The 17,637-nt window shown below is 41.4% G+C and overlaps 1 protein-coding gene across 2 annotated transcripts in view; it reads left to right on the forward strand.

Moving 5' to 3' along the window:
* Positions 1 to 2,273: 2,273 nt before the first annotated feature.
* SCLY (selenocysteine lyase) overlaps positions 2,274 to 17,637 on the forward strand; it is a 43,131-nt gene continuing 27,767 nt past the window's right edge. The window contains exon 1 of one of the 2 annotated variants that reach the window (XM_040427909.1): positions 2,274 to 2,292. The gene's annotated coding sequence lies outside the window, so the exon portion shown is untranslated. Of the gene's footprint in view, positions 2,293 to 15,819; positions 16,175 to 17,637 lie in introns of those variants that run through there. The other variant, XM_040427907.1, reaches the window with a different exon arrangement.

The following is a 17,637-nucleotide window of genomic DNA, read 5'->3' on the forward strand; positions in this document are numbered from 1 at the left end:
ATGTAATATGCTAGGGAGGACAGCGTATGACATGTGCTATGCTAGGGAGGACAACATATGGCATGTGCTATGCTAGGGAGGATAGCTTATGACATGTGCTATGCTAGGGAGGACAACGTATGACATGTGCTATGCTAGGGAGGACAACATATGGCATGTGCTATGCTAGGGAGGACAGCTTATGACATGTGCTATGCTAGGGAGGACAGCGTATGACATGTGCTATGCTGGGGAGGACAGTAAGGATCACACATGTATAGATTGGCCACTTACCCAAACTCTGGCGACTCTGGTCTTATGTTTTGGCCCATACACTTGCAAACAACTCCTGGGTAATTTCCAACCATGCAGCATCTTTTTTGTAGCAGTCGTGATATTTTCCAGACCTTGTGTCCCAAATGCAGGGCCTCTCCTGGACTAGGACAATCAGCTTCTCCACATCCATGGATTTTGGGGCATTCGGCATTCTGACATTTGCTCTGCGAGGGCAGGAACCTCTCCAAACAGACTTTTCTCACTCCACTACCTGGAGCCACATGCAGAGAAACACTACTTCCTGTTGAAAATCCCTTCACTGTTGCTAAGTTACTTTAGTTTAAAATGCAACGCATTGCATCCGGATGCAATGTGTTTTTCGCGCAGCCCTATTCACTTCTATGGGGCCAGGGCTGCGTGAAAAATGCAGAATATAGAACACTCTGCATTTTTTACACAACGCAGAACTGATGCGCAAAAACCAACGCTCATGTGCACAGACCCATTGAAATGATTGGGTCAGGATTCAGTGTGGGTGCTATGCGTTCACCTCAGCATTGCACCCGCGCGGAAAACTCGCTCGTCTGAAAGAGACCTTATAGTGGTTGTGTTGCTAATTGCCTATCATTTCTACCTGTTGTCTGTTCAATTTGCACAACAGCAGAAGAAATAGATTCACAATCAGTATTGCTTCATAAGTGGACAGTTTGATTTCACAGAAGTGTGATTGACTTGGAGTTACATTGTGTTGTTTAAGTCTTTCCTTTCCGTTCCCTTTTTCTAAGGCTACTTTCACACTTGCGCTTGATCGGATCCGTTCTGAACGGATCCGATCATATTAATGCAGACGGAGGCTCCGTTCAGTACGGATCCGTCTGCATTAATAACTTAGAAAAATTTCTAAGTGCGAAAGTAGCCTGAGCGGATCCGTTCAGACTTTCAATGTAAAGTCAATGGGGGACGGATCCGCTTGAAGATTGAGCCATATGGTGTCATCTTCAAGCAAATCCGTTCCCATTGACTTACATTGTAAGTCTGGACGGATCCGCACGCCTCCGCACGGCCAGGCGGACACCCGAACGCTGCAAGCAGCGTTCAGCTGTCCGCCTGGCCGTGCGGAGGCGAGCGGAGCGGAGGCTGAACGCCGCCAGACTGATGCAGTCTTTAGCGGATCCGCATCCATTCAGACTGCATCAGGGCTGGACGGAAGCGTTCTGCTCCGCTCGTGAGCCCCTTCAAACGGAGCTCACGAGCGGACAGCAGAACGCTAGTGTGAAAGTAGCCTAAGTCACCCTAGGTGAGTTTAACATGCAATCATTAGATTGCCACTTGTATTCTGATACATGAATCAGGATATTCCAATGCAGTGCCAGCATTGAAATATACTAGTAATCTGCCTGGAAGCCTTGTACAGGCTCAGGCCTAGTACTACAACGGAACGCCTTCCCCAATCTCAGCCTGGGGGAAGGCACAAACCTGGTGCTTATTACTTTTACATACAGTGACTCACAGATTTCTTCTCTGATTGGAATTGTTCCCTTTTCTTAAGTTCTACATCTGGCTCAGTCCATGACGACTGCAGAGTTTGCTGTTGATAGCAGGGGAAAAATATAGAGCTGGAGAATGCTGCCTTACGGGAAAGGAGTGTTTTGGAGGATAATACTGTTGCCAACTGTGGAGGAAGGCAGAGCAAGCTGCTGCCAGAGGGGAATTGGGTGGGGTAGATTGCTGTTGCCAGTAGGAATGGAGGACATGCTGCTGACAGTGAGGAAGTGGGAGGATAAAGATGCTGCCGCCAGTGGGGAAGTAGGCAAGGGAGAATCCTTCTTCAGTAGGGGAGAGGTGGGAAGGGACTGAATATAGCTGCTGATGAGGAAGTAGTGGGTAGAATGCTACTGCTAGTGGAAAGGGGAGGAATGATGTAGCCGGGGGGGCTGAGGAAATGCTGCAGCCAGTGAGGGACTTTGATAGGTGGAGAATACTGAAGCCAGTGTGGGAGAGGTGGGAGGATGGACTGCTGCTGCCACTGAAAGAGAGGTGGGGAAAATGTTGCTGCCCGTGAGGAATAGTTTGATAGACTTACCGTCTCTCAGGCAGCCTAAAAACTCCTGTTGCTGTAGGTGAACACTGTGTGCAGGACCTGTACACTTGTGGTCATGTTACCATAATGTCCCTGCAGGCCTTTCAGCCCTTCCAATAATAATGCAGGGCAGACACCAACTTCTCCAGTCAGGAACATATCGGAGCCGTTCTGCGGACCGCATGCGGAGGAATTGCTCCCCCGTTTATAGACGTGCTACAGTGTCTGGGTTTGGAGCATTTCCACCCATTTAGCCGACTTTTTTCAGTCTTTATGTGTATGGAATGTGCCACTTTATATTGCTGGTAACGTTTTTTTGCACCTGGTGGCTTCTGTGTCACATGGTCTGTTGTGGCTGCGGCTCACAGCTTTATCCTACCTCACAGTGCATTGGTGATACCACTATGGAGGCATGTGAGAGCCTGGCTGTGAGTTGGTTTCTAGCACTGTTCAGACCCTGTTCACACACCACGGATAGTTGAGTTGTAGGACCCCATGCTTCCTGAGACACCGTGACGTGGTGCATGAGGGGCTCAGATATGTTCCTGACTGGAATATATTGGCAAAGTTCTCAGCTTTTAACATCGGCCTGAGGAATTAGCTAGTATTGTCAGTTGCGTATCATTCTGGTGCATTTTTTTTGCAGTGATTTTTGTATGTATATATTTTTTCATCTGCACAATGTATCATTTTGTGTAAGATGTCCTTGTGGTGCATGCGGTCCGCCCGGCGTCCTCCATTGTACGCATTTTTTGCTGGGGATTGCCGTTATCTGCGGACCGCATGCGGAGGAGTTGCTCCCCCGGTTATAGACGCGCTACAGTGTCTGGGTTTGGAGCATTTCCACCCGTTTAGGCCACTTTTTTCAGACACCAACTTTGCAGAAGTGCTGGGGATAGGTGATAAAAGTCTAATCTTCATAGGTCCATTACTACATTTGTAAATATACCTCTGTAATGTAGATAGTTATAGGAGTATACAGTATATACCTCTGTAATGTAGATAGTTATATCAGTATACAGTATATACCCCTGTAATGTAGATAGTTATAGGAGTATACTGTATATACCTCTGTAATGTAGATAGTTATAGGAGTATACAGTATATACCCCTGTAATGTAGATAGTTATAGGAGTATACAGTATATACCTCTGTAATGTAGATAGTTATAGGAGTATACTGTATATACCTCTGTAATGTATGTAGTTACAGGAGTATACAGTATATACCCCAGTAATGTATGTAGTTATAGGAGTATACAGTATATACCTCTGTAATGTATATAGTTATAGGAGTATACAGTATATACCCCAGTAATGTAGATAGTTATAGGAGTATACAGTATATACCCCTGTAATGCATATAGTTATAGGAGTATACAGTATATACCCCTGTAATGTATATAGTTATAGTAGTATACAGTATATATCTCTGTAATGCATATAGTTATAGGAGTATACAGTATATACCTCTGTAATGTAGATAGTTATAGGAGTATACAGTATATACATCTGTAATGTAAATAGTTATAGGAGTATACAGTATATATATCTCTGTAATGTATATAGTTATAGGAGTATACAGTATATACCCCTGTAATGTAGATAGTTATATCAGTATACACCTCTGTAATGTATGCAGTTATAGGAGTATACAGTATATACCTCTGTAATGTATGCAGTTATAGGAGTATATAGTATATACCCCTGTAATGTAGATAGTTATAGGAGTATACAGTATATACCCCTGTAATGTAGATAGTTATAGGAGTATACAGTATATACCTCTGTAATGTAGATAGTTATAGGAGTATACAGTATATACCCCTGTAATGTAGATAGTTATAGGAGTATATACCCCTGTAATGTAGATAGTTATATCAGTATACACCTCTGTAATGTATGCAGTTATAGGAGTATACAGTATATACCTCTGTAATGTATGCAGTTATAGGAGTATACAGTATATACCCCTGTAATGTATGCAGTTATAGGAGTATACAGTATATACCCCTGTAATGTAGTTATAGGAGTATACAGTATATACCCCTGTAATGTATATAGTTATAGGAGTATATAGTATATGCCTCTGTAATATAGATAGTTATAGGAGTATACAGTATATACCTCTGTAATGTATGTAGTTATAGGAGTATACAGTATATACCTCTGTAATGTATGTAGTTATAGGAGTATACAGTATATACCTCTGTAATGTCTGTAGTTATAGGAGTATACAGTATATACCCCTGTAATGTATATAGTTATAGGAGTATATAGTATATGCCTCTGTAATATAGATAGTTATAGGAGTATACAGTATATACCTCTGTAATGTATGTAGTTATAGGAGTATACTGTATATACCTCTGTAATGTATGTAGTTATAGGAGTATACAGTATATACCTCTGTAATGTAGATAGTTATAGGAGTATACAGTATATACCTCTGTAATGTATATAGTTATAGAAGTATACAGTATATACCTCTGTAAGGTATGTAGTTATAGGAGTATACAGTATATACCTCTGTAAGGTATGTAGTTATAGGAGTATACAGTATATACCTCTGTAATGTATGTAGTTATAGGAGTATACAGTATATACCTCTGTAATGTATGTAGTTATAGGAGTATACAGTATATACCTCTGTAATGTATATAGTTATAGAAGTATACAGTATATACCTCTGTAATGTATATAGTTATAGGAGTATACAGTATATACCCCAGTAATGTAGATAGTTATAGGAGTATACAGTATATACCCCTGTAATGCATATAGTTATAGGAGTATACAGTATATACCCCTGTAATGTATATAGTTATAGTAGTATACAGTATATACCTCTGTAATGTAGATAGTTATAGGAGTATACTGTATATACCCCTGTAATGTAGATAGTTATAGGAGTATACAGTATATACCCCTGTAATGTAGTTATAGTAGTATACAGTATATACCCCTGTAATGTAGTTATAGGAGTATACAGTATATACCCCTGTAATGTATATAGTTATAGTAGTATACAGTATATATCTCTGTAATGCATATAGTTATAGGAGTATACAGTATATACCTCTGTAATGTAGATAGTTATAGGAGTATACAGTATATACATCTGTAATGTAAATAGTTATAGGAGTATACAGTATATACCTCTGTAATGTAGATAGTTATATGAGTTTACAGTATATATCTCTGTAATGTAGATAGTAATAGGAGTATACAGTATATATCTCTATAATGTAAATAGTTATAGGAGTATACAGTATATACTTCTGTAATGTATGTAGTTACAGGAGTATACAGTATATACCTCTGTAAAGTAAATAGTTATAGGAGTATACAGTATATACCTCTGTAATGTATATAGTTATAGGAGTATACAGTATATACCCCTGTAATGTAGATAGTTATATCAGTATACAGTATATACCTCTGTAATGTAGATAGTTATAGGAGTATACAGTATATACCTCTGTAATGTAGATAGTTATAGGAGTATACAGTATATATATCACTGTAATGTATATAGTTATAGGAGTATACAGTATATACCCCTGTAATGTAGATAGTTATAGGAGTATACAGTATATACCCCTGTAATGTAGATAGTTATAGGAGTATACAGTATATACCCCTGTAATGTAGATAGTTATAGGAGTATACAGTATACACCTCTGTAATGTATGCAGTTATAGGAGTATACAGTATATACCTCTGTAATGTATGCAGTTATAGGAGTATATAGTATATACCCCTGTAATGTAGATAGTTATAGGAGTATACAGTATATACCCCTGTAATGTAGATAGTTATAGGAGTATACAGTATATACCTCTGTAATGTAGATAGTTATAGGAGTATACAGTATATACCCCTGTAATGTAGATAGTTATAGGAGTATATACCCCTGTAATGTAGATAGTTATATCAGTATACACCTCTGTAATGTATGCAGTTATAGGAGTATACAGTATATACCTCTGTAATGTATGCAGTTATAGGAGTATACAGTATATACCCCTGTAATGTATGCAGTTATAGGAGTATACAGTATATACCCCTGTAATGTAGTTATAGGAGTATACAGTATATACCCCTGTAATGTATATAGTTATAGGAGTATATAGTATATGCCTCTGTAATATAGATAGTTATAGGAGTATACAGTATATACCTCTGTAATGTATGTAGTTATAGGAGTATACAGTATATACCTCTGTAATGTATGTAGTTATAGAAGTATACAGTATATACCTCTGTAAGGTATGTAGTTATAGGAGTATACAGTATATACCTCTGTAATGTATGTAGTTATAGGAGTATACAGTATATACCTCTGTAATGTATGTAGTTATAGGAGTATACAGTATATACCTCTGTAATGTATGTAGTTATAGGAGTATACAGTATATACCTCTGTAATGTATGTAGTTATAGGAGTATACAGTATATACCTCTGTAATGTATGTAGTTATAGGAGTATACTGTATATATCTCTGTAATGTATGTAGTTATAGGAGTATACAGTATATACCTCTGTAATGTAGATAGTTATAGGAGTATACAGTATATACCCCTGTAATGTAGATAGTTATAGGAGTATACAGTATATACCCCTGTAATGTAGATAGTTATAGGAGTATACAGTATATACCTCTGTAATGTATATAGTTATAGGAGTATACAGTATATACCCCTGTAATGTATATAGTTATAGGAGTATATAGTATATACCTCTGTAATGTATATAGTTATAGAAGTATACAGTATATACCTCTGTAATGTATGTAGTTATAGGAGTATACTGTATATATCTCTGTAATGTAGATAGTTATAGGAGTATACAGTATATACCTCTGTAATGTATATAGTTATAGAAGTATACAGTATATACCTCTGTAAGGTATGTAGTTATAGGAGTATACTGTATATACCTCTGTAAGGTATGTAGTTATAGGAGTATACTGTATATACCTCTGTAATGTAGATAGTTATAGGAGTATACAGTATATACCTCTGTAATGTATATAGTTATAGAAGTATACAGTATATACCTCTGTAAGGTATGTAGTTATAGGAGTATACTGTATATACCTCTGTAATGTAGATAGTTATAGGAGTATACAGTATATACCTCTGTAATGTATATAGTTATAGAAGTATACAGTATATACCTCTGTAATGTATGTAGTTATAGGAGTATATAGTATATACCCCTGTAATGTATATAGTTATAGGAGTATACAGTATATACCCCAGTAATGTATGTAGTTATAGGAGTATACTGTATATACCTCTGTAATGTAGATAGTTATAGGAGTATACAGTATATACCTCTGTACTGTAGTTATAGGAGTATACAGTATATACCTCTGTAATGTATGTAGTTATAGGAGTATACAGTATATACCTCTGTAATGTAGATAGTTATAGGAGTATACTGTATATACCTCTGTAATGTAGATAGTTATAGGAGTATACAGTATATACCTCTGTAATGTAGATAGTTATAGGAGTATACAGTATATACCTCTGTAATGTAGATAGTTATAGGAGTATACAGTATATACCTCTGGTATAATATGCCATTGGTGTGCGTAGTACAGTCCATACTGAGGTCTATCCATCATTGTATTTAGTGCCTGGAATATCTGACATATGAGCTGTTTTTCTTACCCATCTCCGCCCGATGTAACCAGATATCTGCTATCTGTTCTTCACCTCCCTGTGTAAAACCAAGGACTTTCCAGAAGCCATGGTCTACGCCTCATACCTAATGAATAAATATAACATGCTGAACTATGAGGTGCATTAAAGGCCATCTGTCAGCAGATTTGTACCTATGACACCGGCTGACCTGTTACATGTGCGCTTGGCAGATGAAGACATCTGTGTTGGTCCCGTGTTCGAATGTGTCTGCAAAATTATGTTTTAATATATGCAAATGTAGCACGGAATGGAACCCCACGGAAGCACTCCGTAGTGCTTCCGTTCCGCATCTCCGGATTTGCGGACCCATTCATGCAGAATGCACATGCCAGTGCCCCGTGTATTGCGGACCAAATAAAATTTGGAACGCGTTCATTTAATGTCTGGGTTTCAGAGTCTAGTAGTAGGTAGTCTTATTAGTGATTGACAGTGATGGTCAGTTTGCAGTGTTCGCCAGCGAACACATGCGGGCTTCCATCTTTAGTAAGGTAGACTCACCCGTCCAGCGATGCACAGGTAAGCTCTTATCTGTGCCGGTCTGAATTCAAACGCAGTCACCGGGAGCAGGCAGTACCAAAAACAGCCCGATGAAGGCCCTCCGGCGGCTGTTCTCGAACTGCCTGCTCCCGGTGACTGCATTTGATTTCAGAGCGGCACAGGCGCATGTAAGGTCTTACCTGTGCATCGCCGGACGGGTGAGTCTACCTTACTAAAGATGGCAGCCTGCATGTGTTCGCTGGCGAACACTGCGAACTGACCATCACTGGTGACTGACAGCCTTCCTTGTAAAAGTATGCATGGAAAACTAAATAATCACTGCTGAGACCGCCTACTGGACTCCTGAACCCAGATGAGCAGGATAAAGATGAAAAAAAAAAATTACACATTGTTGTCATGAAAAGGTGACATGGATGGATGTATTTGTCAGGGAAATCTTTTATAGATGATGTCCAGATGTGTTAAAGGGGTTGTCTCACAAAAAAATATTCTACATTTTTTAAACTAGCTGGATCTGAATATTTTTATAATTGAATGTAATTAAAGATTTTGTATTGCCACTGAATTATTCAAAAACATCTATCTGTATAGCGCCACCTGCTGTTTGCTCTTTTTCTAATTTCTCTGTCCTGCTCACGGAGATGGAAGCACATCCTCAGTTCCATCCATGAACTGCCAGCAGCTGCAGTAGAAAGGACACGTTCCCCTAGGCTGCTGCTATCTTGAAAAAGATCTAGCAGAGCAATTGGAGCAGTGATAGGGAGATCTCTGGATCCTGGAGGTACAGGACTGGATCTAAGTTTGTTGGAAATTGTCATGTACACTATGATGTCTGATTTTCATTTTTAACATTAATCATGGGATAACCCCTTTAAATCTGACTTTGTGAACACACCCGTTGAACTGCTCAGGGGAATTTTAATTGCTAGTAGGAATCTGGGCTGAAGCCCATGCAGAAGATAGATCCGGGCTTGTAGAAGCAACAAAGAATGGACATCCCAGATGAGCACCCCACACTACACAAGGGGCGAGGATTAAGCCATATACAAATTAATATTCCTGGGACTTGCCCCTCTATTAATCTGCTGCCCAGTCACCAATAAGGGATTTGAATACTGATTCAAAAGGGCGGCTCTGAAACACGAGCCAAGGGCTGAAATGATAAAACATGGGTTGACCACATGAACAGTGTAACACAGGCGGGGGTCAGCCAAGATCTAAGTGTCTTTCCATATTTCTTCCTAAGGATTTAGGACTATAGGCTTGTAAATTAGGTTTTTCTCCCATTTATTTTATAACAGTTTTGCTTGTTTTATGCCATATTACCTTCTCTTTTTTGTACTTTTGTTTGCAAGCATTGGTATTATAGTGTTTGCTTAAAGTTAGTCCCTGTATACTCTATGGATCCATTTCCTTGTAAAGTGTGTCTTGCTGTCTCATTGCTGGAAAGCGGTGAATACATGTTAGGGTCTCTATTGGCCTGGAATTCAGTAGGTGGTGGCAGCATGTATTGGGGTGTGATTTATGCTCAGTTTGCAGCCTGACTGAAAGATTGAATGGAGAAAATTAACCCCTTGCACTCAAGCCCACGTCACGTGCTAAGACGGTACGTGACAATTGTATTGAATCCTATTCCACAAAGCCATATATCAATCTGCTCAGCTCCATCTGCTCTATAACATCGGACCTAACCCCTCAGATGAACACCGTAAAAAATAAAAACTGTGCTAAATAAACCATTTTTTGTCACCTTACATCACAAAAAATGTAATAGCAAGCGATCAAAAAGTCACACGCACCCGAAAATAGTGCCAATTAGCCGTCATCTCCTCCCGCAAAAATCATACCCTACCCAAGGTAATCGCCCAAAAACTGAAAAAATTATGGCTCTCAGACTATGGAAACACTAAAACATGATTTTTTTGCTTTAAAAATGAAATCATTGTGTAAAACTTACATAAATAAATAAAAAAGTATACATATTAGGTATCGCCGCATCCGTGACAACCTGGACTATAAAAATATCACATGATCTAACCTGTCAGATGAATGTTGTAAGTAACAAAAAATTAAAACGGTGCCAAAACAGCTATTTCTTGTTATCTTGCCTCACAAAAAGTGTAATATAGAGCAACCAAAAATCATATGTACCCTAAACTAGTACCAACAATACTGCCACCCTATAACGTAGTTTCTAAAATGGGGCCACTTTTCTGGAGTTTCTACTCTAGGGGTGCATCAGGGGGGCTTCAAATGGGACATGGTGTCAAAAAAACCAGTCCAGCAAAATCTGCCTTCCAAAAACCGTATGGCATTCCTTTCCTTCTGCGCCCTGCCGTGTGCCCGTATAGCTGTTTACGACCACATATGGGGTGTTTCTGTAAACTACAGTATCAGGGACATAAATATTGAGTTTTGTTTGGCTGTTAACCCTTGCTTTGTTACTGGGAAAAATTGATTAAAATGGAAAATTTGCAAAAAAATTGAAATTCTGAAATTTCATCTCCATTTGCCAATAACTTGTGGAACACCTAAAGGGTTAACGACGTTTGTAAAATCTGTTTTGAATAGCTTGAGGGGTGTAGTTTCTTAGATGGGTCACTTTTATGTAGTTTCTACTCTAGGGGTGCATCAGGGGGGCTTCAAATGGGACATGGTGTCAAAAAAACCAGTCCAGCAAAATCTGCCTTCCAAAAACCGCATGGCATTCCTTTCCTTCTGCACCCTGCCGTGTGCCCGTACAGTAGTTTACGACCACATATGGGGTGTTTCTGTAAACTACAGAATCAGAGCCATAAATATTGAGTTTGGTTTGGCTGTTAACCCTTGCTTTGTAACTGGAAAAAAAATATTAAAATGGAAAATCTGCCAAAAAAGTGAAATTTTTTAATTGTATCTCTATTTTCCATTAATTCTTGTGGAACACCTAAAGGGTTAACGACGTTTGTAAAATCAGTTTTGAATACCTTGAGGGGTGTAGTTTCTTAAATGGGGTCACTTTTATGGAGTTTCTACTCTAGGGGTGCATCAGGGGGGCTTCAAATGGGACATGGTGTCAAAAAAAACAGTCTAGCAAAATCTGCCTTCCAAAAACCGTATGGCATTCCTTTCCTTCTGCGCCCTGCCGTGTGCCTGTACAGTAGTTTACGACCACATATGGGGTGTTTCTGTAAACTACAGAATCAGGGCCATAAATATTGAGTTTGGTTTGGCTCTTAACCCTTGCTTTGTAACTGGAAAAAAATTATTAAAATGGAAAATCTGCCAAAAAAGTGAAATTTTGAAATTGTATCTCTATTTTCCATTAATTCTTGTGGAACACCTAAAGGGTTAACAAAGTTTGTAAAATCAGTTTTGAAAATTTCTGAGAAATTTCAAGATTTGCTTCTAAACTTCTAAGCCTTGTAACATCCCCAAAAAATAAAATATCATTCCCAAAATGATCCAAACATGAAGTAGACATATGGGGAATGTAAAGTAATAACTATTTTTGGAGGTATTACTATGTATTATAGAAGTAGAGAAATTGAAACTTGGAAATTTGCAATTTTTTTACAAATTTTTGGTAAATTTGGTATTTTTTTTATAAATAAAAAAGAATTTTTTTTTACTCCATTTTACCAGTGTCATGAAGTACAATATGTGACGTAAAAACAATCTCAGAATGGTCTGGATAAGTCAAAGCGTTTTAAAGTTATTACCACTTAAAGTGACACTGGTCAGATTTGCAAAAAATGGCCAAGTCCTTAAGGTGAAATAGGGCCGAGTCCTTAAAGAGGACCTTTCACCTGTATAAACTATGGTAACTGAGTATGCTGCCATATAGAGCGGCGCCCGGGGATCTCACTGCACTTACTATTATCCCCGGGCGCCGCTCCGTTCTCCCGTTATAGGCTCCGGTACCTTTGCTTTTTAAGTTATAGAAGGCGGGTCTTCCCTTGTCCTGTGGGCGTCTCCTTCTCCTAGGCTGCAGCGCTGGCCAATCGCAGCGCACAGCTCACAGCCTGGGAGGTTTTTTCTCCCAGGCTGTGAGCTGTGCGCTGCGATTGGCCAGCACTACAGCCTAGGAGAAGGAGACGCCCACAGAACAAGGGCAGACACCGCCTACTATAACTTACTGAGCGAAGATACCGGAGCCTATACCGGGAGAACGGAGCGGCGCCCGGGGATAATAGTAAGTGCAGTGAGATCCCCGGGCGCTGCTCTATATGGCAGCATACTCAGTTCACATAGTTTATACAGGTGAAAGGTCCTCTTTAAGGGGTTAAAGACAAAAACAGAGGATATAGTACTAAGAAATAACATTTCTATGTGGATGAATTATTGTATCAATGACTGTTTGCCCCCATAATAAAGTAGGTGTGGAACCACTGTGTTAACCAAAAGATTTGACTTAGGGCTCATGCACACGACCGTATGTATTTTACGGTCCACAAAAAATACGGATCACGTCTGTGTGACTTCCGTATTTTGGGGAACAGAACATCTGGCCCCTAAATAAAACAGTACTATGCTTGTCCGTAATGCGGCCAAAAATAGGACATGTTCTATTTTTTTGCGGAACAGAAATACGGACATACTGAAACAGAATCCACACAGAGTAACTTCCGTATACGGTCCACACAAAAAACGGAATGGACACTGAAAGAAAATACGTTTGTGTGCATGAGCCCCTAGGTTACTCCTAAGGGCATTATTCTTGCAGTACCGTAGTTTTTACCCTTTAACCCCTGTACAGGGATCTGGACTTTGCTGCAGGGGAACCACCAGGTTACCTCTTGGAATAGTCTGTGTATGATTGACAGTTGACTCATGGGGGTCAGAGACATAGGTACAAAACACCAAAGGGATCAGGTGCATTCATAATCAAGGACAGGCCAAGGTCAGGACAGGTGAAGTACGTGCTATATGGTAAACTGTCTGGGGTCATGGTAGGCATTGAAGGGTCAATATGGTGGTCACAGACAGGTACAAGTCAGGCAGCAGAGGGTCAGAATCCAGTAAACAGGTAGGAAGTCAGTACAAAGGCAGACAACAGAACAGACACCTTTCCAGGCTACTAGCACGCTAGAAGACCTATTGCTCAAGCACCCAATGAGGAAGTACCCCAAGGTGGGCAGCCATAGGCTGGAGAAAATTAGGATCCGCCCGCTGCATCTTTAATAGTTGGAGGGAGCACACACAGCCTGCTTGAAGGGACAGAGCAAGCCTGGTGGCCAGGCCTGCTGGAAAGAAGGATACAATGGAAGGTGAACAGAGCAGCGGTGGCCTTGAGGACTGCCTCCTTGTCTTCAAAGCCCAGAATGCGCTGGAATTTAAATTAATAAATTACAAGTTTTACTGAATCTGTGTGAGGGCAGACCAACATATAGCAGAGCAGCTCACCTCCAAAATGAACCAGGGGCTACCAGACATGTGTCTAGTACAACAGTTCAGTGAACCCTACTGCGTATGGGGCTCTGAAGCAGATAGATGGTCACTGGACCTCTGATAATGAAGTTGCATCGCCAGAAAAGGCTTCAATTTTTGAAGCAGTATCGGAATTGGACCTCCGCTAATTGGCAAAGGGTAGACTGCTTCATGGAACAGATGGACGTTGGTGTGTCAGGCAAGAAACATCAGAGAACAAACACCCTGCAACCATTGCTGGAAGAGCACAAGCTGGTGGTGGCAGTGTTAAGGTCTAGGCAGGGAATATTTCCTGGAATTCTCTGGGCCCGCTCATCCATGTGGAAGATACTCTGAACTGATTTGGGTATGAATCCATCCTTGCAGATCACGTATACCTCTACATGCTGATTGTCTCCCCTAGGGCGGATGGGCTCTTTTAGCAACACAATGCGACATGTCACACAGCCAGAAATGTCTGACCTTGGTTGGAACAGCAAGACCAAGACGTCCAAGTACTACCCGGGCCCCTAATTCCTCTGACTTGAATCCAATTTAGCATCTGTGGGACCACCTCGATCGTTGTGTTCACTGTATGTATCCTCCCTGGCATCCTCCAGCAGCTGTGGGATGCAGTCAGTATGGTGATACCTATCACTCCCAGCTCATCCAGCTGCTGTCCCTCTGGATATTAGCTGGTCATAATAATGTGACACCTAATACTATGTGGTCTCCCTACCCATTTTACATTTATCACATTGGGAAAGCTCCCGTTACATAGACCCAAGCAATGGCCACGAGTACTGTCCGTCTCCCATGTACAGACAGCCAAGGGGCGCTCCTTTAACATTGGTAAGTCCAGCTTACACGTATGCATATGGTAAATGGGCAATGTGAAACATTTGGGCTAAATGCATGTAACGCAGCGTGTGAGCTCGTTCCATACTAACTGGTACACCATATAGTGTGAATGAGGTTTTATAATCGCAGACATTGGTGGCATATCTCTGGGCCCCCGACACGGTATCTGCTTCCCATTGTTTTCAATAGGAGGCAGTGCCGCAGTTTACAAGCCGGTGGTTTAAAGCCGAAGCCGTGCACAAGAAGGGCGCTGTTGTGGCTATCCTCTTGCAATTTGGCTCCATTCAGTGGGGCTAGACTGCAGGCTAGTCAGCCGCATCCTAAGTGATCAACTGCAGCAGAAACTGTGGTGATTTGTATAGTACAGTACAATATACTGTCACGATCCCTCCCATGACAAAGGGTAGAAGATCTGAGAGACTGGCTGCACGCCAAGTTATCTGTTTTCACTTGTTGCAGTCTTGTTGTTGGTAATGACCACCCCTCTTGTCTCAGGTGCAGCTTGTGGTCATTACTGCTCCTCTATTTAGTCTGGACTCACACTTCACACCATGTGGTTGATATTCTCTGCCTGGAGTTGGAAGAGCTGGTGTGTTGTCCTCATCTGAGTTCCTGCTCCTCCATTTTCTATTGAAGATAAGTGTATTCCCCTTTGTATTTTGTTGTTCCCATTTGCTCGTTGTTTCCTAGACCTCAGGGAGACGCTGGTTCGTTCATCTGGGAAGGAACCAGTGGTCTCAGACCCTGTCACTAATCCTAGGGCTTTTCAGGGTTACTAGGGCCTAGGTTTCCGGTGTATGAATATTCCCACCTTCAGGGTCTATTCATACTGACAGGAGTCAGGGTTTTCATAGGTGGTTACCGTTTCCCTAGCCTTGAGGCCTAGTTCCTGGTCATTTTCCTTCTGGTGTTCCTCCCCTTACATCATGACCACAGTGTGAACAGTCCCTTATACAGTAAGTGCTCTACAACCCATTACTAGAACAGGCTGCCACCAGTGGATGACGGGTTCCCTTCAGTGGAAGCAGCTCCAGTGCTCTCAGCACGGGCTGGAGACAGTATGGCCGCCATTACAGCCACTCACACGTCTCACTGACTGATCTGCCTACTAACACTAGGGGGCGCTGTGACGCCTCACTGAGATCACGTACTTTATTTATGAGAGAAATCCAGTACAAAGAGCCATCATTATCCTTAATAAAGCATTAGAGAAGATGAAGGCTACACGAGACCTCCCGCACACAACCCTGACACCCCCAGCCCGCCCGCCGCTTGTGTCACTAGAGCCGCTCTATCCCTTCAGCTCTATGGTCGTGGAACGCTCTGCGGCGCGCTCTCTATGGCTCTTTCTCCTCCAGACTCCCTCAGCACCTGTGTAAGTACATGTACTGGGGTTTCTTGTCCTGTGGATGCCGCAGTGATATCGCATGTGGATGCCGCAGTAAAATCGCATGACTGCTGTGTAGTACTTGTCTGGAGGACACGGCTGCATATAGCCTCTTCAGCGTTCTGCAGTGTCTGTTGGTCTGAATACTCCCCAGCGTGTGAAAATAGAACATAAGCGCCCCCTGCAGTGAGGCCATGGGATGTGCAGCTCATTTTAATGGACAGTATCTTTGTGTATAGGTGATGAATGTTTGTCATGGGGTAACCCCTATAGGGTGCAGCTACGCGGGGCGTAAATGCTGCAGGTCGGCCGCTGTGGATTTCCGTGCGGCACATCTGCAGCTTTGTACAGTACCAGCTAAACGGATGAGGTTTTAATAATATCTCACCCACACTGTAAAAAGGCTGTAGAATGCATTGACCGTCTGTCTCACTTCAGCAAATAACATTTATCATGTAGAGAAAGTTACTACAAGGCACTTACTAATGTATTGTGATTGTCCATATTGCTTCCTCTGCAGGCTAGATTCATTTTTTCTTTACATTATACACTGCTCGTATCCATGGTTACGACCGCTCGGTAATCGAGCAGAGGTGGTCGGGCTTGCATACTATAGGAAAAAGTGCTGGACTTTGTGCACTCGCCCTCCTGGCCACCAGAGGCCAGCGCTTTTTTCTATAGTGTGCAAGCTCGACCATTGCTGCACTGCAGGGTGGTCGTAACCATGGAAACGAGCAGTGTATAACGTGATGGGAAAATTGGATCAAGCCAGCAAAGGAGGCAATATGGACAATCACAGGACATTAGTAACTGCCTTGTATTAACTTTATTTACATGATAAATGCCGTTTGCTGAATTATTATTTATTATTAAAGCGCCATTCATTCCATAGCACTGTACATACGATAAGCGGTATACATACATAATACAGACAATTGCACCAAGCATGAACAAGACGAGTTACAGACCGGTACAGAAGGAGAGAGGGCCCTGCCTGCGAGTTGAGGCAACTCTTTTAGCATTACAGCACGTCCGCGTATGCTGCAGATCTCGCACTTTACACTTAGGGTGGCCAGACGTTCGGTTTTCTGGCTCCCCGTCTTCCGCCAAGCACCGGTAAAACACCGGTCCTTGTAAACGACCCCCCTCCTGACGGACTACTGACCCATTAGGCCTCTTTTACATGTCTCCACGAACCGCTCACTTAACCTTTGACTTTAATGTGCGTTATTCACCCATCAGAAGTATGTCCTATTTTGTCCATAATTTCAGATCCCATACGCGTGTTATAGTCTATGGGTCCGTGAAAGCCATGTACACAACGCGGACGCTATCCATGCTCCGTGGTTTTCACGGATCGTAGCTAGAGGATGCCCTGGCATCTAATTTTTAGTCCAGCAATGTATGTGAAACATGAATTACACGTGGACTGAAAACTCACAGAACCACAG

Source organism: Bufo bufo, chromosome 4 (assembly GCF_905171765.1).
Source record: "Bufo bufo chromosome 4, aBufBuf1.1, whole genome shotgun sequence".
NCBI classification, from domain to species: domain Eukaryota; kingdom Metazoa; phylum Chordata; class Amphibia; order Anura; family Bufonidae; genus Bufo; species Bufo bufo.